This window comes from Ailuropoda melanoleuca, chromosome X, assembly GCF_002007445.2.
Source record: "Ailuropoda melanoleuca isolate Jingjing chromosome X, ASM200744v2, whole genome shotgun sequence".
NCBI classification, from domain to species: Eukaryota; Metazoa; Chordata; class Mammalia; order Carnivora; family Ursidae; genus Ailuropoda; species Ailuropoda melanoleuca.
In genome coordinates, this window is record NC_048238.1 from 61,205,536 (window position 1) to 61,230,331 (window position 24,796).

The 24,796-nt window shown below is 37.6% G+C and overlaps 1 pseudogene; it reads right to left on the reverse strand.

The window, feature by feature from the left end:
• Positions 1-139: 139 nt before the first annotated feature.
• The window catches only part of LOC100474597, a 35,308-nt pseudogene continuing 10,651 nt past the window's right edge, over positions 140-24,796 (reverse strand).

Below are 24,796 nucleotides of genomic sequence, written 5' to 3' on the forward strand. Positions count from 1 at the left end.
TTATCATATATTGATCTTGAATTTGGTCTCATGTTTTTTACATCTATTGAAGTGATTTTTTTTTTCCTTCTTGACAAAATGTTTGGTGAATTTTACATTACAGTGGGGTGTCTCTTATTGTGTCCTAGAATTCCAGGAATCAGGGAAGTGGTAAAGTGGCAATGGTGAGTTTGGCAATCTGGTCTCCCAAAAGTACCTGTCCTGATTCTATAATGGCTGCTGGTCAGATCACCCTACCACTGGAGCTGACCCACCCCATGGCCAAAGTGAGAGCATTGATATGAATTGCTGACACTCTTCCTTGGTCATATCTTCCCAGTAGGTAGTGTTGACATGGCCACAGAGATAGGAGCTCCCAGAGCCCTGGTGGCAAAGTACTGCCTTACCATCATACCCCACATGAACACTGAGTACACCTGCCTTCCTTCTTTGGGGTCCCAGCCCACAGTGATGATTCCTACCATCAGGTCTTCTCAGTATCAAGAACACATCTCCTTAAAGAGGCTGGCTACATTTTGTTCCAGCAGAGGCTCATTCAGCTCAATACTGTGGAAATAAGTTGATAAGTGACAGCATCAGCTGCTGAGCCTGAGCAACAGCAGAAAATACAGTCATAAATAGTGGTCAGATTGTCAGTCACTTGATTGGAAATGTAGGACCTAAGAGTTGTTCTGGAGTTGGCTCCCAGAGCCACACCCCCATCAAATTGCTTGGCCATGACTGTGGTCCCTGTGGAGACTCCCAGATTTCCCAGTGTGGGATAATGGCCTCTGGACCACAGCCTGTTGTGGCCTGCTCCTCCAGTGGCTACTAGTGTGGTGCCATCTTCCTCCGCTGGTACTGCCACTGATCATATACTTTTTAATCCTTTTTTTAATGTGGTGTATCATGTTGATTGATTTGAATATGTTGAACCATCATTACATCTCCAGAATGAATCTCACTTGATCCTGTATTATTCTTTTAATGTTTAATTCGTTTTGCTAATATGTGATTCAGGATTTTTACATCTAAATTTATATTCATCAGAGATATTGGCTATATATGTATGTATATATTTGTAGTTTCTCTAGGTTTGGTATCAGGGTAGTACTTGCCTCTTAAAATAAGTTTGGCAGTGTTCCTTTCTATTCCATTTTTTAGAATTATTTGAGAATTATAAGTGTTAACTCTTCTTTAAAAGATTGATAGAATTAATCATGACGTGGACTTCTGTTTTTTTGGGAATTTTTTTTTGATTAGTGATTCAATTTCAATACTAGTAATTTGTCTATTCAGATTTTCTATTTTCTCATGATTCAGTCTTAGGAGATTCCATATTTCTAGAAATTTCTCTACTTCTTCTCAGCTGTCTAATTTTTTGTTATATAATGAATCAAAGTATTTCCTAATTTTCTTTTCGCAATTCTGTGATCTCTGTTGTAATTTCTCCTCTTTTATACTGATTTTTTTTTTTAATTTGGGTTCTCTTACTTTTTTAAAATGAGTCTGGCTAAAAATTTGTAATTTTTTTTTCATTTTTTCCAAAAATAATAGATCCTAATTCCATTGATCTTTTCTGTTTATTTTTAGTCTCTGTTTTATTTATTTTTGCTCTGATCTTTATTATTTTATTCCTTCTATTAACTTTGGACTTTCTTCTTCCTGGTTTTTTTCCTAGTTCTTTTAAATGTAAAGTTAAATTGTTTATTTGAGATTTTTCTTGTTTCTTAGGTTAGGCTTGTATTGCTATGAACTTCTCTTTAAACTGCTATATCCCAAAGATTTTGAAATTTTATATTTTTATTTTTATTTGTCTTGGGTTATTTTTATTTCCTCTTTAAGTTTTTCACTGACCCATTGTTTGTTTAATTGCATGTTGCTTAGTCCCCACGTATTTGTGGGGTTTTTTTCCAGTTTTCTTCTTGTAATTAATTTCTAGTTTTAAACCATTGTTGTTGGTAAAGATGTTTGATTTAAATCCAGTTTTCTTAAATTTATTGAGACTTGTTCAGTGACCTAAAATGTGATTGATGCTGGAGAATGTTTCATGTGCACTTGAAAAATAATGTGTATCCTGCTGGTTTTGGTGTAATGTTCTATATATAAATCTATCTGTTTTAACGTGTTGTTGAAGGTCAATTTTTTTAAATTGAATTTTTGTCTGCATGATCTCTCCATTGATGAAAGTAGAATATTAAATTCCTTTACTATTATTGTATTGCTGTCTGTTTCTTTATTTCTCTTAATATTTGCTTAAATATTTACATGCTTCTATGTTGGGTGCAAAGATGTTTACAAATGTTATATCTTATTTTTGTATTGACCCCATTATGTAATGCCCTTCCTTGTCTTTTGTTAGTTTAGTTTTTAACTTTTTTTTTGTCTGATATAAGTATTATTACCCTAGTTTTCTTTACATTTCTACTTTCATGTGCATCTTTTTATTCACTCCTTCATTTTAGTTTTTTTTTTTTTAGGTTTGAGGTGAGTGCTTTATAGGCATCATGTAGAATATTTTTTTATTTTTTTAATCCATCCAGCACACCCTATGTCTTTTTTTTGGAAAATTTAGTCTACTTATATCTAAAGTATTATTAATTGGTAATGCTTATTGCCATTTTTTTCATTGTTTTCTGGCTGTTTTTGTAGTTCTTTTCTTTGTTCCTTTCTTCTCTTTCTCTCTTCCCTTGTGGTTTGATTTTTTTCCTTTGGTATTATGTTTAGATTCCTTTCTCATTTTCTTTTGTGTATTTAGTATAAGGTTTTGTTTGTTTGTTTGTTTTGCTGATTTCTGTTACTGTGAAGTTCATATAAAATATCTTAGGTACACTAACAGTCCTTTTTAAGTTGATATAAATTTTGTACACATTCCAAAGCTTTGTGTTATTACTCATCCCACCCAAAAATATTTTGAAGACACATTTTACATCATTTTATGCAACCCTTAGCTAATTATTGCATTTTTAATTAATTTTACTGCTTTTGTCTTTTACCCATCATACTTACTTTATAAATGGTTGGTCCACTACTTTATTATTTATTTATCCTTTCTGGTGAGATTTCTATTTTTATATGTTTTATTATTATTCATTAGTGCCTGTTCTTTTTAGCTCAGAGAAGTTTCTTTAGCTTTTATTTTAAGGATAATTTAGTGGTGATAAACTCCTGTAGTATATGCTTATCTGGAAAATAATTTGTAAATTCTTTAATTCTGAATAATAATCTTGCTAGGTAGATAATTCTTGGTTTGCGGTTTTCCTCTATCAGCACTTTGAATATGTCATGCTACCCCTTTCTGGCCTATAAGTGTTTCTGCTGAAAATTCTGATAACCTTATGGGGTTCCCCTTGTAGGTAATAGGTTGCTTTCCTCTTGCTACTTTAAAAACTCTCTATAATTAACTTTTACCATTTTTAAAATATGCCTCACTGTGTTTTTCTTTGGTTTCTTCTTATTGGGGCTCTGTAGACCTGTATGTCTGTTTTCTTGGCCTTAATTAGAGATGTTTCTAACCATTATTTCTTGATGTATTTCATGGCCCTTTCTCATTCTCTTCTCCTATTCTGTTTGATGTTCTCTCAGAGGTCCCTTACAGTATCCTCACTTCCTTTAATTATTGTTTTCTTTTTTTTTTTCCTTTTGTGCTCTGGGTATTTTGCATTGCTTTGTCTTCTAGTTCACTAATTCATATTTCTATTTTACCCATTGTGCTGTTGAAACCCTCTAGTGTATTTTCCAGTACACTTATAATTTATTTAGTACTTTCTTATATTTTCCATTACATTGTTGAAATTCTCACTATGTTCATCTCTTCTTCTCCCAAGATCAGTGTGCATCTTCATGATCATTACTTTGAGTGCTTTATCAGTTAGGATGCTTTTTTCCATTTCATTAAAATTTTATTTTGGGGATTTGCCTTATTCTTTGGTTCAGAACATATTCCTCTGTCACGTCATTTTGGCTATATGTGTTTGTTTTGTATTAGACAAAATGGCTACCTCCCTCAGTCTTGAAGGAGGAGTCTTGTATAGGTGCTGTTCTGTATGGTCCAGGAGTATAATCTTCCTTGGCCACCAGAGCCAGGTACTATATGCATGCACCTCTTGTGGGTTTCACATACCCATGGAGGTCACAGTTGCTGCACAGAGATGGTGGAGCTTGAAGCTTTTGCCTGACCTGTTTGTAGCTCACCCCGTGCACAGGGAGAGAGTAATTTGAGCCACTTGCTCATCTCATTGTAGCTTGGTCTCTGTGGGGGTTAAGTAGGGTTTGGAGCACTCATTTGTTCAAGTTGTGGCTAGTCTGCCGCACAGGGAATGTGGGTCTAAGGGCATTTGCCCAAAGTGATTGTAGCTCAGTCTCTTCACAGGTTGGTTAGTTCTCAAGGCACTTGCTAGCCCAGTTGTGGCCCTTCCACTGCACTGGAATGACTGGATGTGAGGCCTTTTCCAGCTTAATTTTGGCTTGGTTGTGTGTAGCTAGTACTGGGGTTGGGGCATTTGCCTCACTTGGTTGTGCCTTGGTCTCTGCATGGGTTGGGCAGGGCTTGGGCACTCACTTGGTCCCATTATAGCTTGGGTTCCTTTCATGGTGGGTTGTACATGGGGCATTCAGACATCTGGTTACAGTGAAGGATGGGCAGCACAAGCCTTCTGGTGCTATCAGCAAAAAAGGTCCCCATTGTCTTTTTCAGCAGCAAGTTAAAGTGAGATTGCAAAAAATGACATCCTCCAGTGCTTCTGCCCCATGATAAAGTCCCAGCATGTTTTTGCCTCTTTGGAAGCTGCTTAAAATTAGTAAATGGCTCTTTCTCACTTATGGTCTAGATACTTTTCAATCTGTCATTTTGGTATAATTAGGACAAGTGGGTTTGCACCAAGTCCTTTAAGAGTGAGATTTTTGTTCCCTATAGTTCTGTAATTCTCCTGGTCTTAATTTCTATTTATTTTCAAAACCAGACATTTTGGGGTATCATCTCTCTGATGCCAGCTCCCAAAGTTAGGATGACTGATGGTGAGGTATAATCTCTTCACTCCTCAAGGGAGCATTTTTGGGATTCCTTCTGACTGTTACCATCTGTGAGGTAGAGTCCTGGGCAACACCATTTATCTGCTCCCTTGACCCTCTTGATGTGTCTCTTTTGTTTTGTTTTGGAGGCACTGTTTATCTAGTTATCAGATCCTTTTCAGGGAAAAATTGTTCCATATGTAGCTGTACATATTTTGTGTTCATGGGACAAGATGAATTTAGGGTCTACCCATGCTACCATCATGAATATTCCTCTAATTTTTTTATTTTATTTTTTTTAAGATTTTATTTATTTATTCAACAGAGATAGAGACAGCCAGCGAGAGAGGGAACACAAGCAGGGGGAGTGGGAGAGGAAGAAGCAGGCTCATACCAGAGGAGCCTGATGTGGGGCTCGATCTCATAACGCCGGGACCACGCCCTGAGCCGAAGGCAGACTCTTAACTGCTGTGCCACCCAGGCTCCCCTCCTCTAATTTTTTTAAAGAATTCTTTTAATGGTCCTCTGTAATTACATTTTACTAAATACTATGACTTTGTTTCCACCCTTAACCCGTTTTGACCTCTTGCATTTATTAGAAATGTGTCTCCTCCCTTAATTTTCCTCAATTTCAAGTACTATGGTTTTCTTTTCCTTTCTGACTACTACTTAACTATCTGCACTTCTGTCACTTCTTCCTCTCACGCCCAACTCAAATTGTTTATGGTTCACTTCTTGGTTCAGTTATTCCACTCTTCTCTATGTATTGTCCTTGAGAGAATTCATCTATTATTATGGCTTCAATTTTCACATCTCTGTAGGTATTTCCAAATCTATATCCTTAGAGTATTTTCCTATCTTTGTCTACTATCTTCTATATTCAACCAATTTCTAAGTTGCAGAGAACAGGAAAAAAATAGGTTTGAGACATAACTTCACTGTTATGTAGCATATTTTAAAATTTTGATTAAGTCATCTGGAAATAAGAATAATAGTACCTAACCTACTCAGTATAACAAATTATTCTTAGGTTCAAATGAGAAAGAGTGTGTGGAAAGGTTTTGTAAATTCTAAATCACTATACAAATCTAAGACTATTACTGTTACTACTACCTTTATATCTTAATTTCTATTGCTCTCAGTTTCTTATGTAATTGTTTCTCCCCCATAGTTATTTTCTTCAAAGCTCAACTTCCCCTATAAACATGGTAACACTTATATTGTTATTTATGGTTCGAGTTGATGTTAATATTGTCTTTCAACCAGACTGAAAGCACTTCAAGGGCAATGATGAAAACCTTTCTATTCACCATAATGCCCAGAACATTGTTTGGCATATCTGAGATGTTTAATAAATATTTTTGGGAGATTAACTTTGAGATATTGTCAGAGCAGGTCACGATTTTGTTATTTTATAGGTTAAAATTTTATGTTTAGAGTAAGTTGTGGTATTCAGTAGAGTTATCTATGTTTATTTCTTTGTTTCCTATGTCAATAAATATTTCTTGAGCAAATGTTGTTTTAAACACTGTGCTAAATGATGGAGATACACTGACATGTGCCTATTTTTGCCATAGAACTTAAACCATTCTCTCAGAAAAATGAAGATGCCTGTAGTTTGTCTTTAAACTAGTCTTCCCTGGGGTGCCTGGATGGCTGTCATTAAGTGTCTTCCTTTGGCTCAGGGCGTGATAACAGGGTCCTGGTATCAAACCTTTCATCGGGCTCCTTGTTCCGCTGGGAGCCTGCTTCTTCCTCTCCCACACCCCCTGCTTGTGTTCCATCTCTCGCTGGCTGTCTCTCTCTGTCAAATAAATAAAAAAAATCTTTAAAAAAAAGGAGTCTTCCCTGAAAATACGACCATTCAAAATATCACATAAATATTCCACTTTTATATTCTTTTTAATTTTATATTCCTGAAAACCAGAAAGATAGATCTTCAGAAAAGTATTTCATAAATTTTAACATTATTTAAGATGAAAATGATGATTAGTCTCATTCTTTGTGTATAGAAATGCAACTGATTTCTGAGCATTGATTTTGTATCCCGCCACATTACTGAATTGTTCTATAACTTCTTTTGAGAGTGTATTCTTTTGGGTTTTCCATATAGAGTATCATGTCATCTGTGAAGAGAGACAGTTTGACTTCTTTGCCGATTTGGATACCTTTGATCCCTTTTTGTTGTCTGATTGCTGTTGCAAGGACTTCTAGCACTATGTTGAATAATAGTGGCGAGAGTGGGCATCCTTGTCGTGTTCCTGATCTTAAGGGAAAGGCTTTCAGCTTTTCCCCATTGAGAATAATGTTTGCTTTAGGCTTTTCATAGATGGTTTTTATGAGATTGAGGAATGTGCCCTCTATCCTTACACTCTGAAGGGTTTTAATCAGGAAAGGATGCTGTATTTTGTCAAATGCTTTTTCTCCATCTATTGAGAGAATCATATGATTTTTTAATTTTACTTTCTGAATAAAATCTAAGACACTGATTGATTTGAGAATATTGAACCACCCTTGCATCCCAGGGATGAAACCAGCTTGGTTTTGATGGATAATCCTTTTAATGTACTGTTGGATCCTGTTAGCTAGGATCTTTTTGAGAATTTTGGCATCCATATTCATCAGGGATATCGGTCTGTAATTCTCCTTTTTGATGGGGTCTTTGCCTGGTTTGAGGATCAGGGTAATATTGGCCTCATAGAATGAGTTTGATACCTTTCTTTCTGTTTCTATTTTTTTGAGATAGCTTTAGGAGAATAGGTATTATATCTTCTTTGAATGTTTGGTAGAATTCCCCCGGAAAACCGTCCGGGCCGGGAGTTTTGTTTTTTGGAAGGTTGTTTATCACTGACTCAATCTCTTCATAATTAATTGGCCTGTTTAAAAAATCAATTTCTTCCTGTTTCAGTCTTGGTAGTTGATAGGTTTCCAGGAAGGCCTCCATCTCTTCCAGATGTTTAATTTTTTGGCATAAAGCTCTTGATAAGAGTGTCTAATAATCCTTCCAATTTCATTGGTGTTGGTTATGACCTCTCCTTTTTCATTCATAATTTTATTAAATTGGGTCCGTTCTCTTTTCTTTTGGATAAGTCTTGCCAGTGGTCTGTCAATTTTATTAATTCTCTCAAAGAACCAGCTTCTAGTTCTGTTGATCTGCTCTACTGTACCCCTGGTTTCTAATTCATTGATTTCTGCTCTAATTTTGGTCAACTGCTTCCTTGTGCATGGATTAGGCCTGTCCCTCTGTTGCTGTTCCAGCTTCTTGAGGTGAGAATATAAAAACTGCATTTTAGATTTTTCTATTCTTTTGAGTGAGGCTTGGATGGCTATGTATTTCCCCCTTAGGACTGCCTTTGCAGTATCCCATAGGTTTTGGACCATTGTGATTTCATTCCCATTGGTCTCCATAAATAGTTTAAATTGATTTTTGATTTCCTGGTTTATCGAATCATTCCTGAGCAGGATGGTCCTTAGCCTCCAAGTGTTTGAGTTCCTTTGAAATTTTTCCTTATGGCTGAGTTCCAATTTCAGAGCTTTGTGGTCTGAGAATATGCATGGGATAAGTTCAGTCTTTTGGCATCAGTTGAGACCTGTTTTGTGACCCAGAACATGGTCTATTCTTGAGAATGTTCCATGGGCATTAGAATAGAATGAGTATTCTTTGGTTCTGGGGTGTATTGTTCTATATATATCTATGAGGTCCCACTCATCTAGTATGGCATTCAAGCTCTTGAAGAACTAGGAAGATCAGTAGGGGAAGAAAGGGATAAGGAAAGGGGGGTAATCAGAAGGGGGAATGAAGCATGAGAGACTATGGACTCTGAGAAACAAACTGAGGGCTTCAGAGGGGAGGGGGATGAGGGATTGGGATAGACTGGTGATGGGTAGTAAGGAGGGCACATATTGCATGGTCCACTGGGTATTATATGCAGCTAATGAATCATCGAACTTTTCATCAGAAACCAGGGATATACTGTATGGTGACTAACAGAATAAAAAAAATTAAAATAAAAAAAAGAAAATTATGATTAAAAAAAGAATACACACACAATGGAATATTACCCAGCCATAAAATAGAATGAAATCCACTGACATGGATGGAGCTAGAGTGTATTATGCTAAATGAAATAAGTCAGTCCGGGAATGACAAATACCATATGACCTCGCTCACATGTGGATTTTAAGAAACAAAACAAATGAGCAAATGGAGGAAAAAATTGTCAGAAAGGCAAACAAAGAAATAATCTCATAACTATAGAGAACAAATTGATGGTTACCAGAGGAGAGGTGGGTGGAAAAATGTGTTAAATAAGTGATGGAGATTAAGAGGTGAACTTGTTGTGATGAACAGCGGTGTTGTACAGAAGTGTTGAATCACTAGATTGTACACCTGAAACTAATATTACACTGTATGCTAACTAATTAGAATTTAAATAAAAACTTTAAAAAAAGAATAGAGAATTCTCTTCTCTTGATAATAGCTGGCTATCAAAAACTTGACTTTTCCATTAAGTCAAGACACATTAAGATCAAGAATAAAGTTAGGATACACCAAAGACATCTTTGATTCTTCTTTTTCTTTCACCACCTTTGTTGTATCTGGTTGACTCAAAAACTAAGATATGACCACCTCTCATCAAACGTTAACCAACTTGGTCCCATCCACTTTTATCTCTCTTCTGTAGGAAAAGTACATCACATCATGTCACTCCTCTGCCTAAAACTTTCAATGAAGGGATGCATAGCACCTTTAGGGAGTGATGGAAATGTTCTGAAACTTGATTGTGGCAGTAGTTTGACAAGTAGAGATATGTATATATACATATATAAACTCAACAAGTTATCCATTTAAATGGATGCAGTTTATTGAACATCAATATAATTAATAAAGCTTATGTTTAGGATTGACAGTGTTAAATTAAACCTAAGAGAAACAAACTAACTTGCAAAAAAAAAAAACCCTCTAATATTTCACCATGTCACTAAGAATAAGTGTCAAATTATCACAATTGCCAACAAAGTCCTAGATAATTTGACTTGATGTTCTCTCTGATCTCATCTTATTTCCCTCATCATCAATCTGACCTAGCTCTTTTGGCCATCTTGCTGTTCTTGGAACATCCCAGGAATATTATTTAGGTTCTTGCCCTGATATACCCCTCTACCTAGAATATTATTTCCTTAGATTTACACATGGCTAAATCTCTTCTTCAAATATTTGTTCCAATGTCAGTTTATCAAGGAGCATAATATAACCTCCCTATTTAAAATTGCAGCAAACTTTACCCCTGCACTCCAATCCTTACCTCATCTACTTTTTTCTATAGAATTTGCTACCTTTAATTATATAATTCATGTTTATTGTGTATATCCTCTGGTAGAATATAATCTCTGTGAAGCAAAACTCTTTGTTTTGTTTACTAATATATCTCAAATTCTGAAGAGAATGGGTGGCACTCAATATTTATTGAATAAGTAATAAATATGACATTTATTAGAAAATTAGCAAGAAATGAATAAAGAATTGCTAGGCAGTTTTTAAAATCCATATGATACTGGATAGTATAATTTTTAGTGTGCCCAGTTCATTCATTCATTCATTTATTCATTTATTCAAAAAGGGTGAAAAAAGCTATCTGTTAGAAAGATAGCTATCTATCAAGGTGATATTTGACCTGGGTCATGAAAGATAAGAAATATTTTGAAAGGCAAAGAGTGGAGAAGTTTCTATCAAAGAACACCCAGCTAGTTAATAGGAGGGCCAGTCTATGAAATTACATCATTAGATACAAAAATAAAAGTATGATATTGAAAGACGATATTAACTGAAGTAAAACACAGAATTTCCAGGCAGAATCCAAAGCGAACGGTGAGAAGGACACAGGGTTGGCAACTGACATAGTAAGCATAATGAAAGTCTAAGGGGCATAAAACAGCAGAAGGTTGTAATGCTCCTACATGAGCTTTTTTTTTTTAATTCTGAAGTATAAATTGAATGGAAAGAAGACGTTTGATTTTTTAATAATGTAATTTCAAAAGTTTTTTTCTTGCCTATTGTATAACTGTTGATATGCTGTTGCTTTGCTGTCCTTCAAACATGCAACTACTCTACCTATCTCCCTTCACTCACCATTTGTTTTGATTCTTTCTTGTTGACATTTGGATGTCAAGAGCAAACTCAAATTCCTAGATCTCCCTTCCTTAGACAATGTTTCATTTTCTGGAAAGTTCCAGAAACTCAAAACTCTTTCCTGTATGGAAAAAATTCTGCCACTCTCTTATTATTCCCTGAATTGTCAAAATAATTTCTTATTACTGTATTACAAACTTAATTTTGATTACTGTCATAGTTCAGGTTACTATGACAAATACCATAGATGGGTGTCTAAAACAACACATATTTCTCACATTTTGGTAGGCTAGAAGTCCACAATTAGGGTACAAGGATGGATGAGTTATGGTAAAGAACCTCTTCTTGGCTTTTACACATCGCTTTCTTGATGTATTCTTGCATGGCATAGAAAGAGCTCTGGTCTCTTCATTCCCTTATGAGGACAACAATCCATCATGGAGACTCCACCCTTATGACCTCATCTAAGCCTAGTTACTCCCTAAAAGTCTCTGTCTCCAAATATCATCACATTGGGGATTAGGGCATCAGAATATGAAATTTAAGGGAACACAAATATTCTGTCCACAGCAGTCACCCTTCAAGTGTTAACTACAGTTTAACTGAAGCATTTAAAAAAAAAATCTAAAAGCCAAGGGGCACCTGGGTGGCTCAGGTAGCTAAGGGTTAGACTCTTGGTTTCAGCTCAGGTCATGGTCTCAGGGACCTGAGATCAAGCCTTGCATGGAGTCTGCTTGTCCCTCTTCCTTGTTCCCCCCACCTCTCTCTCTCTCAGAAAGAAATAAAATCTTTAAAAAATTCTTAAAGCCAAAATATAACCGAATGAATTTCCAATTTTTGGGTTTGGGTTAATGTGAAATGCTTTACAAAGTGGTATTTATAGTGCTTCTCCCAAATCAAAAATATATAAATGAAAGTTATCCTACCTATATTTAAGGCTTAACACAGTTAACATTCCATCCTAATTATTTAGGAAGCATCATGATATAGAAAAAAATACTGAACTGTAAATCAAGAGTGTTAGTGGTATGAAATATTTCTGAGAGTAAAATAAAGATCATTATAACGAATGGCCAGGAAATAGAAATATAAATATACAGGAGAAAATAAATAAGTATAAGAAACAAAATTATTAAAAAATATTGACCGTGGTTAGTAATGAAAGCAATCTTATGACATTATTTCTCATCTAATAATGGAATACAAATACAATGATATATACCTAAAATTATAAATATAACAAATTTTATATGTATTATATTTGTAAAATATCTTAGATAGATATCTTACATAGACCTGTTGAGGCTTTAGGGATGGTGGCACATTTATTCACTGCTGACTGCAAAAGAGAAACAGTGTAAACTGCTTCAACCTTCCTCTGGAATTACATGGAACTGTGAAGGAAGAGCCATAAATGAGGCAATACTATTTGACTCAGTGATCCCAATACTTGAAATGTATTATAATAAAAATATCAGCAGAAGGAAAAACAAACTCTAGGAATAAAGACTGATTGCAATACTGTCTATAACAGAAAAACTTATGGAATTAAAGTAAATGTATACAATTAGAAGAACGGTTTATTAAAATATAATACATATAATAGTATGCATTCATTGAAATGATAATTATAAAACCTTGATAATTAATGGGAAAAGTTCATAACATACTTTTAAAAGACTGAAGCAGGAAAAAATACTATGGGATCATAACTAAGCAAAAATCTGCATGTTTGTGAGCAAAGATAAACAGTAATATGCAAATATGAATATACTTACATTAGTGCCATGGAATTTGGAATGACTCTCAGTTATTTTAAATATATATTGTGTTTTATATTATATTATCAATTTTAAATGTTCTAGTCCTTTAAAATAGTTATGAGATCTTTGACACATAATGTACATTGATAGGACTTGGTTCCTACACAAATTCTAGTTTTAAGATGAGTATTCAGTACTTCTCATCTTTCAACAAACATTAGGGTCACCCAGAGAAGTTGTTGAACATGCAAATTGCTAACATCATCTCAGACTTTGACTTGGTAAGTCTGGGGTGGGGTTCAGGGACCTGCATTTTTAATAAGAAATAAAAATGATATCCAAGTTCCTTACACTTATAACATTATGTGTTTTGGTGTGGTCTCTCAAAAAACAGGAACTCTCTATACTTAATACAAATAAAATTTCCCTCTTTTTTTTTTCTTCTCAGCCTGAAGCAAAGTGGATTCACAAGCTGCTTTAAAGAACAACTGAGCACTTGGTTTCACAGAATGGCCTTACTACAACAAATACTGGCTACTCTCAAATGAGCATTTCTACTTCTGTGGAACTGTAATAAATAAAAACAAGTCTTCCATGGGTCCCAAGAGCTGATTTTTTTCATGTAATTTATAGAAGCGATTTGAAAGGTGTATGTTTTATTTATTAAGAGCTTGAACTACTCAAGCCAAATTGCTGTAGCATTTTACCTCATGTCCTGAAACTTTAATTTAGAAACCATTTCTGAATTTAGGTTAAAACTTAATCTTCCTTTGGATACCCTTATCATGTTGTGTCCTATCTTTTACTTAGCATTAAGAAAAAAGTAAACAAAGAATGGAGGGAAGGAACCAGACCTTTTAAGCCTTTAAAAGAAATAGCTATATGTAGACAGTAACCCCCACTTCCTCCATACATATACAGACCTCTAAATGTAATAACTTACCTTTAGACACTTTTTTCTTTAGTTTATCACTTACTTAATGATAAGCTGCAAGTTACATTGAAAGAGTAATGCACATTTATCAATTGTTTTACATTTTCCAGTACTATGCTTGTCACATTTATTCCTGAGAGCAGAAAAGGGGTGTGGAAAGAAAGATGATAGATTAGATAGATAGATAGATAGATAGATAGATAAATGATAGATGATAGATAGATAGATGTCTTAGTCTGTGTTCAGACTGATATAATAAAAATACCATAACCTGGGTAGTACATAAACAAAAAAATTATTTTTCACAGTTCTGGAGGCTGGGCAATCTGAGATCAAGGCACCAGAAAGTTCAGGGTCTTGTGAGAGCCCACTTTCTGTTTCATAGACCTCCCTTCTCACTCACATAGTTGAAGGGGACTAGGGAGCTCTGGGTCCTCTTTTATAAAAGCACTAATTCCATTTGTGAGGACTGTAATCCACAAAAGCCCCCCAAAGGCCCTACTTTTTGGGTATTTGGCCCCACCCTAATACCATCACATTGGGAATTAGGATTTTAACATATGAATTTTGTGAAAACACAAACATCACTCTATTGCAATGATAAATAAACAGATTTATAGACAGATACAAATATGAAGACCTTCTTCATTGCATACAGTCTGCTTTCTGCCTTTTGTTATAATCTTGAATTCCATTTACTCAGATTTCAGATCAAGTTCTTAAAGAGGGGTCATTTTTCTAACCCATCTGATAACCTTACACATGCCCTAAGTGACACATAAAGATTGTAAACGTTTTTTATGACAACAATGTAAATAGGAAAAGTTTTTAAAAAATCCAGTTAATCATCAACAAGTGATTGGTTTAATATATAACAGTACTTCTTTGCAATGGAATGACATGTGAATGTGAAAAGGAATAAAGAAGCTTTCTATATAGTGGGATGGAAAGATCTCTGACTTATGTTTTAGTGAAAAAAATCAAGGTGAATAAGAGAGAATATGCTGTAAGAGCTATGGTATTTTTTTTAAAAAGCAGGAAAAGAAAATGTGTGTGTGTGTGTGTGTGTGTCTGTATTTACCTGTCATTGCTTAAAGAAACTCTGGAAGGAAACAAAATAAAATAATAAAAACAATTACCTATAAATAACAAGTGATGTTGGAGAAATACATAAACAAATGAGAAACAGGGATTAAATTTAGACCCAATACTGATATTCAGCCAGTATGCAATGATAGATCTGTAATTATTGGTTAAATACTTCCAAAACAGTTGGTAAATTGCAGCTACACAGTTCACCCTCCACCTGAATTGTCTCTTTGGACTTCTCCCCTAGAAAACAAGTGATCCTCCAGGAATTCAAAGTTAAGGCATAATGAAAAGTGTAAAATACATATTAAGGGAAACTGGTGAGGACTAAAGGAGAAAAGGAGAAATAGTAGGTAGGGAGAAACTTCAGATTACCATGCAGTTCTGACCCATGTTAAAGGAGAAATAAAAAGGAAAGCCAGGAAGGAAGAGCCTCAGAGTATGCACAGAGAGTCTCAACCAGGCCAGTGAGGAGCCCCAAACAAATACTGCTCTTTAGAGGAGTCTGTGTTGTTAAGTAATATCCTGGATTTAGTACCCCCACAGGGCTAAATCATTCACTGGAAAAAATCCAGTGAAAGAGTAGCCTTGGCTTACACGCTAGTGGATCTCAAATTTGCAGTAGTTTGAGGCTATCAAGTAACTACACTCCTCACAGCAGAAACTTTCTTGAAGTGAGGTCTAAGCAGCAAATTCCCATGACTGTCACTACACAAGTACACTTCTCTATCTATACTCACCCTTCCAAAGTTCCTGCGGGCTTCTCCTTAAGGGAAACTTAAAAGAACTGGAAAAATGATGGCCTTCATCACTGCTGTTAGTCTTAGGGCCACAAGCGGTTGACCTCCTACACTGTCCAAACTACTCCTCATCTCCAACTATTGCTTCTATAGGTCTTGCTACCTTACCTGGTGGTGTGCTCTCAAACTGGATTCCTGAAGGGTCTGAACCCCTAAGAATCATACTCTTTTCAAACTCCAGTAATAGTAAAAATCGGGCAAGAGAGTCCAAGTGGATCACGTGGCTCCCACAGATATTTCCTTTTTCTTATATTGTGCAAAGGAACTCCAACTCCTCTTGCTCATCAGGCTAAATTACCCTGTCAAAGTGGTGACACTTGAGAGGGAGTTAAGATGGTGGAGGAGTAGGGGTCCCTTTTTTCACCTGGTCCCCTGAGTCGAGCTGGATAGGTACCAGACCATCCAGAAAAGCCAAACAATCAGGCTGAGATGCAGGAAGATATGTCTGAATCTCTACATATGAGCATCACCAACACTGAGTATTAAGGTATGAAAAGGGGAGCTGTGAAACTGTGCACAGATATCAGAAGATAAACAGAAGGGGGAGGGAGCCACCATGCTCCGGCATCAGGAAGCAGTAGCCACCTGCACTGGGGAGTGGCCGGACTCGTGGACTGGCACCTGTGAGAGAGCAGACTGAGACCCAGAGCCTGGGCATGCACACGCATCCAAACTGAAAACCAGAGCTCCAGAGCGCTCACTGGAACGAGACAGAGACCAGGAGCTCAGGAACGTGTGTGACCAGACTGAAAACTGGCACTCCAGAGTGCATGAAAACCACACAAATGGAGCTTGGGAGCCAGTGCAGGGGCCACTGGAGGATGGCAGTGTTAGAAACACAAAGGACAGAGATGTGCTGGCCCTGGAAGTGAGGGCTGGGGGGACAGAAGAGCTCAGTGGAGAGTGGACTGCAATCTCTGTGTTCTGAGAAAGAGGCTAGGATTCATCCACTGCTGTCTGACTCTCAGAAGAGTCACAGAAAACCACCAGGGAAAGCCACCAGAGAACAAAAGCCAGGAAATACCAGCTCACAGTGTGCCAATCCCCAACCCGCCTCACAGGGGATGGGGAGACTCTACCCAAACAGGGTTGCCTGTATATCAGCACGGCAGGCCCCTGCCCCAGAAGGCAGGCTGAAAAATCAAGAAGCCCGCATCCCTAAGGTCCCTATAAAACAAGAGCACACTGCCTGGGTCCTGGTCAATAATTTGGGCTCTGGGTAATCCCACAAACTCTCCTCATCAGAATGACAGGAAGGGGAAATCCCCCCCAGCAAAGAAAAGACAATGAGTCTGTGGCCTCTGCCACAGAACTGATGGATATGGATATAACCAAATTATCAGAAATGGAGTTCAGAGTAACAATGCATAAGATGATGTGTAGACTTGAAAAACTATTAATGAAAATATTAACGAGAATATAGAATCTCTAAGGGTGGAAATGAGAGCAAATCTGGCAGAAATTAAAAAGGCTATGAATCAAATGCAGGCAAAACTAGATGCTCTGAAGGCCAGGGTAAATGAGGCAGAAGAACGAATTAGTGAATTGGAGGATGGGATGGTAGAAGAGGAAGCTAAAACAGAAACTTGGCTCAAAAAAAAATCCAATCTCAAGAATGTTACGGGAGATTACTGACTCAATGAAACATTCCAATGTCAGATTCATCGGTATGCCCAAGAAGGTAGAGAAAGAGAGTGGTAGAAGAGATATTTGAACAAACAGTAGCTGAAAACTTCCCTAATCTAGCAAAGGAAAGAAGCGTTTGTGTCCAAGAGGCAGAGAGGACCCCTCCCACATTCAACCATGACAAACCTATGACATGGCATGTCAGTGCATTTCGCAAATATTAGATCCAAGGATACAGTATTGAGAGTGGCCAGGGCAAGGAAATGTCTCGCGTACAATGGCAAAAATATTAGGATTATGTCAGACCTGTCTACAAAGACCTGGAATGAGAGAAAGGGATGGGGGGCATTTTTAAAGCTCTTCAGAGGAAAACATGAAGCCAAGGAAACCTTATCCAGCAAGGCTGTCATTCAGAACTGATGGAGAGATAAGGGCCGTCCAGAATTGCCAGAAACTGACCAATTTTGCACCTAAGGAATCAGCCCTATAGAAGACATTAAGGGGGGTTCTATAAAAGTAAAAAAGCCCCAAGAGTAATACAGAACAGAAAGTTACAATCTAAAGAAACAAAGACTTTACAGGCAACATGACATCATTAAAATCATAGCTTTCAATAATCACTCTGAATGTGAATGGCCTAAATGCTCCCATAAAATGCCACAAGTTTACAGATAGGATAAAAAGTCATGACCCATCCATTTTCTGTCTACAAGAGACTTATTTTGAACTTAAAGCTGCATCCAGACTGAAAGCAAAGGGATGAAAAGCCATCTTTCATGCCAATGGACCTCAAAAGAAAGCTCGGGTGGCCATTCTCATATCAGACAGAATGGAATTTAAGCTTAAGGATGTAGTTAGAGAGACAGAAGGACACTATATTATTCTTAAAGGATGCATCCAACAAGTGGATATGACAATTATAAATATCTATGCCCTCAACAGGGGAGAAACAAGATATAGAAGCCAACTCTGAACCAGAATAAAGAGACATATAGATAAAAGTATGTTAATAGTAGGGGACCTCAACACTCCACTATCAGCAAATGATAGATCACCTAAGCAAAAAATCAACAAAGAAACAAGAGCTTTGAATGCCATACTCAATGAGTTGGACCTCATAGATATATACAGAACACTACACACCAGAACCAAAGAATACTTATTCTCTTCTAATGCCCATGGAACATTCTCAAGAATAGACCATGTTCTGGGTCACAAAAAAGGTCTCAACCAATACCAAAACACTGAAATGATTCTCTGCATATTCTCAGACCACAACACTTTGAAATTGGAACTCAACCACAAGGAAAAATTTGGAACAAACTCAAACACTAGGAGACTAAGAACCATCTTGCTCAGGAATGATTGATAAACCAGAAAATCAAAAATCAATTTAAACAATTTATGGAGACCAACGAGAATGAAAACACAATGGTCCAAAACCTATGGGATACTGCAAAGGCAGTCCTAAGGGGAAAATACATAGCCATCTAAGCCTCACTCAAAAGAATAGAAAAATCTAAAATGCAGTTTTTATATTCTCACCTTAAGAAGCTGAAAGAGCAACAGAGCAACAGGCTGAATCCGCACATGAGAAAGCAGTTGATCAAGATTAGAGCAGAGATCAATGAATTAGAAACCAGAAGCACAGTAGAGCGGATCAACAGAACTACAAGGTGGTTTTTGAAAGAGTAAATAAAATTGACAAACCACTGGCAAGACTTATCCAAAAGAATAGAGAAAGGACCCAAATTAATAAAATTATGAATGAAAAAGGAGAGGTCACAACCTCACCAATGAAATTGGAAGGATTATTAGAAACATTTATCAACAGCTTTAGCCAATAAATTAAGCAATCTGGAAGAGATGGAGGCCTTCCTGGAAACCTATAAACTACCAAGACTGAAACAAGAAGAAATTTATTTTTAAACAGACCAAATAATTATGAAGAAATTGAAACAGTGATTAAAAACCTTCCAAAAAACTAAACGCCAAGGTCTGATAGATTCCCTGGGGAATTCTACCAAGCATTCAAAGAAGAAATAATACCTATTCTCCTAAAGTTATTTCAATAAATAGAAACAAAAGGAAAGCTACCAAACTCATTCTAGGAGGCCAATATTACCTTGATCCCCAAACCAGGCAAAGACTCCATCAAAAAGGAGAATTAAATACTGATTTCCCTAATGAATATGAACGCCAAAATCCTCAACAAGATCCTTGCTAATAGAATCCAACAGTACATTAAAAGGATTATCCATCATGACCAAGTGCGATTCATCCCTGGGATGCAATCATGGTTCAACATTCTCAGATCTCTTACTGTGATAGATTATATCAACAAGAAAGAAGCCAAGAATCATATGATCCACTCAAGAGATGCAGAAAAGCATTTGACAAAAAACAGCATCTTTTACTGATTAAAACCCTTCAGAGTGTAAGGATAGAGGATACATTCCTCAATCTCATAAAAACCAGCTATGAAAAGCCTATAGCAAATGTCATTCTCAATGGGGAAAAGCTGGAAGCCTGTCCCTAAAGATCAAGATCACAACAAGGATGCCCACTCTCCCCACTATTATTCAACATAGTACTAGAAGTCCTTGCAACAGCAATCGGACAACAAAAAGGGATAAAAGGTACCCAAATCGGCAAAGAAGAAGTCAAACTCTCTTTTCACAGATGACATGATACTCTTTATGGAACACCCAAAAGAATCCACAGCCAAACTACTAGAAGTCATAGAGCAATTCAGTAATGTGGCGGGATACAAAATCAATGCTCAGATATCAGTTGCATTTCTATACACGAACAATGAGACTGAAGAAAGAGAAATTAGGGAATCCATTCGATTTACAATAGCACTAAAAATCATACATTATCTTGGAATTAACAAGAAAGGTAAGGTATCTATATTCTAGAATCTACAAATCACTCTTGAAAAACATTGAAGAAAAAACAAAAAGATGGAAAAATATTCCATGCTTATGGATAGGAATAAATAACATAATTAAAATGTCCATGCTACCCAGAGCAATCTACACTTTCAATGCTATCCCGATCAAAATACCAATGACATTTTTCAAACAACTGGAACAAACAGCCCTTAAATTTCTGTGGAACCAGAAAAGGCCCTGAATCACCAAGGAATTGTTGAAAAGGAAAAGCAAATGGGGGCATCACACTGCCGGACTTCAAGCCGTACTACATACCTACGATCACAAAGACTGCATGGTACTGGAACAAAAACAGACGCATAGACCAATGGAACAAAATAAGGAACCCAGAAATGGACCGTCAGTTCTTTGGGCAACTAATCTATGAAAAAGCAGGAAAAACATCCGGTGGAAAAAAAGACAGTCTCTTCAATAAATGGTGCGGGAAAATTGGACAGCTTCATGCAAAAGAATGAAACTTGACCACTCTCTCACACCATACACAAAGATAAACTCCAAATGGATGACAGACCTCGATGTGAGATAGGAACCCATCAAAATCCCAGAGGAGAATATAGGCAGCAACCTCTATGACATCGGCCACAGCAAATTTCTCATGACACATCTCCAAAGGCAAGAGAAACAAAAGAAAAAATGAACGTGTGGGACTTCATCAAGTTCAAAATCTTCTGCACAGCCAAGGAAACAGTCAAACAAACTAAAGAGGCAGCCCACAGAATGGGAGAAGATATTTGCAAATGACACTACAGATAAAAGACTGGTATCCAAGATCTACAAAGAACTTCGCAAGCTCAATACAAAAGAAACAGATAAATCATAAAATGGGCAGAAGATATGAACAGACACTTTTCTAATAAAGACATACTAATGGCTATCAGACACATGAAAAACTGTTCAAAATCTTTAGCCATCAGGGAAATTCAAATCAAAACCACACTAAGATACCACCTCACACTAGTTAGAATGGCAAAAATTGAGAAGGCAGGAAACAACAATTGTTGGAGAGGATGTGGAGAAAGGGGATCCCTCCTACATTGTTCGTGGAATGCAAGTTGGTACAGCCACCTTGGAAAACATTGTGGAAGTCCATTAAAAAAGTTAAAAATGAGCTGTCCTATGATCCAGTAATTGCACTACTGGGTATTTACCCCAACGATCCAGACATAGTGAAGAGGAGGGCCGTATACACCCCAATGTTCATAGCAGCACTGTCCAGAATACCTAAATTTTGTAAGGAGCCATGATGCCCTTCAACAGATGACTAGATTAAGAAGATGTGGTCCATATATACAATGGAATATTGCTCAGCCATCAAAGAGAATGATTTCTTAACATTTACTGCAACATGGAAGGCACTGGAGGCAATAATGCAAAGTGAAATAAGTCAAGCAGAGAAAGACAATTATCATATGGTTTCACTCATTTATGGAACATAAGAAGTAGGAAGATTGGTAGGTGAAGAAAGGGATGAAGAAAGGGGGGATAATCAGAAGAGGGAATGAAGCATGAGAGACTATGGACTCTGGGAAAGTAACTGAGGGCTTCAGAGGGGAGGGGGTTGGGGGAATGGGATAGGGTGGTGATGGGTAGTAAGGAGGGCACGTATTGCATGCTGCACTGAGTGTTATACGCAACCAATGAATCATGGAACTTTAATTCAAAAAGTAGGGATGTACTGTATGGTGACTAAGATAATATAATTAAAAATATTATTATTTAAAAATAAATAAAAGATAAGAATGAAAAAGATTAATGATTGACAGGGTGTTGTAAGGAGAAGAAAAAGTCAAGTATGATGGGGAGATTTTTATTTGGTCAACAGCATGAATTGGTGTTATCACTTCTTTGTTGAGCGTAACTCTATGATGTCTCTGATATTTTACCATCTTCAGTCTTACCATTTTTGTTCTAGTACAGTTTTTCAGGTTCTGTTTCATGGAATTTTGCCACAGTTTTCTGCCTCTATTTTTGCTCCAATCCAATTCGTACTCTATACTGCTGCCAATGTGACCTTTATAAAGTGTAAGCCCAGCCACATTAATCTCTTGATCAGAAACTATGGACTCTGAAAGACATACTGAGGGCTTCAGAGGGGAGGGGGATGGGGAATGGGATAGGCTGGTGATGGGTAGTAAGGAGGGCACGTATTGCATGGTGCACTGGGTGTTATACGCAACTAATGAATCATCAAGCTTTACATCAGAAACCAAGGATGTACTGTATGGTGACTAACATTATAATAAAAAAAAATTTTAAAAAAAGAAACTTCACTGACTGTTAGTGGTGATAACAGGGAAACATAATAGCCTGTTTAGCAGTACTGAGTTGCCTTGTGAGGAAATACCTATAATATCCCCCAACTTGACAAGAAAATATCATTACTTTCTCAGGCCAAATGGCAACTTAAAGACTGGTTGTCTTTAAAGAATGGCAGTTACAATTTAACAAGTTTTGTTTTGTTTTGTTTTGGTTTCATTTGGTTTTTACTTTTAAGCCTCTCATGAGTAATGAAGACTAGAGCAAGGTGCACTTCTAAATAAGGAGTAATGAAGTCCACCACTACTTGTAGTAACTGGATAGAAACACATCTCTGTTTATAGTTTAGGTTCTTCTTTCACCTCTGCTTACCAGGTGGGCCCCTTGAAGCAATGGTTTATGAAAATGCTTATTTCCCCCATTTTATGAATTGTTACGGCTGGCATGACCAAAGTACTAGTCAAGTGAGAAGAGAAATAATGAGATTCTGAGGTAGCTGATTAGTTTTGTCCTCAGCTACCAAACGATGTCCAGAATGAAAACAGCAAGAGAGATGAAGCAAGCCAAAATCATTGGGGGAAAATACAGTCATGTACAAAGGAGACAAACTGCAAACACAATTCAAAAATTTCTACAACAGGATTAGTCCTGGGATGTAGACTTGCATATTTAACAAAGTAGGAATACGCATTTCTGCATAGTTTTCCCACGTTGCAGTGTTCAGCTCAAATTAGGACTTACTTATTTTTGGATTAGGACTTAAATTATTTCTGGTTTCAAAAGTAAAACCAATACTTGTGAAACTATATACATCATATACAGACATATGCAATAACACATACCAAAAATAGTGTGTTATTTTAATTTTGTAATGATCAAAGAAAGTCACCATATATAGGTTTTTTCTTTCTCTTTGCTCAGAATATATGACAAATTATTAATAGTGATTATCTCTGGGGCTTGGAATTTGAGGAAAAGAGATTTGCATTTTATCCTTTACACATCTTCATGTTTAATTTTTTTTACCATAAACATGCATTTTATTATGTAAGCATTATAATAAAGAAAAACCTTGTTAATTTATAAAATAAAATAATTATAGAATGAAGAGTGGATATCAAATACCAGATGATTAACAGAGAAATTTTATCTATGGTATTGCATATCTCTCTTGAAAATAAAAAAATTTAATAAACTTGTTTAATGGCCTCATTGCTACCAACATATGCATGAAAAGTTGCATTGGCTGTTTTCATCGCAATTGTGGAACTAGTCATTAAGTCACTTAGGATGATTGGGGGAGGAGGTTAAGATGGCGGAGGAGTAGGGGACCCCTTTTTAAGCCGGTCCCCTGAGTTGAGCTGGATAGGTACCAGACCAGCAAGAACATCCACGATCAGCCTGAGACGCAGGAAGATACATCTAGATCTCTACAAATGAACATCTCCAGCGCTGAGTATCGAGGTACGAAGCGGGGAGCCGTGAAACCACGCACAGATATCGGAAGCTAAACAGAAGGGGGAGGGAGCCGCCGTGTCAGGGCGCCAGGAAGCGGTAGCCACCTGCACGGGGGAGCGGACAGACCACGGACCCGCACGCTTGAGACAGCAGACTGAGAAGGGAGCTCCGGGAGGGCACACGAGACGGCTGGCGGTTGGCGGGCCACCTGCACGGGGGAGCAGGCGGACTCGCGGACGGCACCCGCGAGACAGCAGACTTAGAACGCGAGCTCCAGGAGCGCACGCGCAGGGTGGCTGGCGGGCCACCTGCACCAGGGAGCGGGCGGACCACAGACCCACACTCTGGAAACAGCAGACTGAGTCCGTGAGCCGGGAGCATGCGCCAACAAGCATCTCACGGAGCTCTGGAGCTCCGGTGTGCTCACTGGATCGAGGCTGAGACCAGGAGCTCCAGGAGCGTGCGCGGGGCACCTGGGGGCTGGCGGCTGGAGGGCCACCTGCATGGGGGAGCAGGCGGACTCGCGGTCAGCACCCGCGAGACACCAGACTGAGACGGGGAGCTCCGGGAGCCCGCGCCTGGAGGCTGGCGACTGGCGGCTGGTGGGGTTGGAAACACAAAGGACAGAGACACGCCAGCCCTGGAAGTGGAGGCTGGCGACTGGCGGCTGGTGGGGTTGGAAACACAAAGGACAGAGACACGCCAGCCCTGGAAGTGAGGGCAGGGACGCCAGGTGTGGGGCGCACAGCCCGGGATGCTGCAGGGTTGAGCAGCACCAACAGAAACAGAGTTAA